The sequence below is a fragment of the Cucurbita pepo genome, unplaced genomic scaffold (genome assembly GCF_002806865.2).
Source record: "Cucurbita pepo subsp. pepo cultivar mu-cu-16 unplaced genomic scaffold, ASM280686v2 Cp4.1_scaffold001040, whole genome shotgun sequence".
In the NCBI taxonomy this organism is placed as follows: Eukaryota; Viridiplantae; Streptophyta; class Magnoliopsida; order Cucurbitales; family Cucurbitaceae; genus Cucurbita; species Cucurbita pepo.
Genome location: NW_019647239.1, coordinates 1 through 1489, shown reverse-complemented (window position 1 = coordinate 1489; position 1489 = coordinate 1).

Sequence of the window (1489 nt, the reverse complement as noted above, 5' to 3'; positions counted from 1 at the left end):
TTTTTTTTTTTTTTTTTTTTTTTTTATAGTCTTGTGAGGATGACGTGGATTTTTATGGTAATTAAAATGAAAATGATGGTTTAATGAAAGTATGAAAGCTTCAATTTGAAGCACCGAAATAAATGAAAATGATGGTTGCTTGTAATTGGGATTTGCCGACAAACCTTTTGCTTTATTTATTTATTTATTTATTTATTTTAATTATTATTTTCTTTTTCTCATTTTCAAAATTATTATTATTCTATTTCTTTATTTATAATATATATATATATAATATCGCGACTCTATACTAGTTAGTATTTATGTAGTATTATAAAATTTATGTCGTTCATGAATTATGTATTTTTTATATCTTTAAAATTGTCGGTAATATATTTGATCTACAAATTATCAATAACTTAATTAATTAAAAAATTAAAAGATCAGGAACGAATTAGAAACAAAGGTAAATGATCGGAGACCAATTAAATACTTTTGAAAACGATCAAAAAAACATAAATTTCGAAGTTTAAATACTAAGATACAGTGTGTAGATTATTAGCATCAATTGTAAAGAAATTAGGAACGGACAAACTTTGGGCTAATATGTTAGAGGGATTTTGGAACATGTCGAGCTTGAAGAAAACTGTTATGATATTGATGTAATGGGTAGTTTTGGACTAAAGGGCATAATCGAGATTGAACCAGTTCAGAGACAACAATATTAAAAGATTGATGAAAACTGGGCGGAACGTAAACCCTTGAGTTGTGGTTGAGTCAACCATTTTCATGTCCAATGCATGTCATGACTCAATTGTTTCATGGTTTAGGTCGATTTGAACCTCAAACTCTCATTTGTGGCTTTTAGTGTAAGTCAACCACTAGGGCTAGTGGCTTGAGGCTCAATCGAGCATCGATTCACTTTCATTTTGGACTTCTTTTTGTCTAGGTTTGATCTAGCTCAAGATTGGACCAAACTTTGAGCAACTTAGCATTTGGGGCTTTCGACGCTAAGTCAGCCACTAACGCGGGTGACTCAAGGCTCAATTGAGTCTATCTAGCTCGAGATTCGATCGAACTTTGGACAACTCCGTATTTAGGACTTTCGGTGCAAGTCAACCACTAGGGAGGGTGGCTCAAGCTCAATCGAGCTCTAATAAAAAATTACTTGCTAAATAAACAAATAAAAACATAAAGTTTACGTAATAATATGTAAATACAACAATAATTTTAAAATATTCCATATGTGCATTTTGGTAAATTTACATCTCAAAATATGAAGAAGAAAAAAAAAAAAAAGTTAAAAGCCGTATTATTTATTATTGTTCGATGATGAAATAAATAATCAAAATGATTATTATTTCAATATTAAAAGAAAAAAAAAATAAAAAAAGGGAAATTGATACCCGCTATTTTACTTATTAGTCCATCTTTCTCCACTGTCGACGCGCACTCTTTCTCTCTCCGGTTTTTCTCTCTCCTCCATGGCTCACCTGTTCAGAGACCTCAC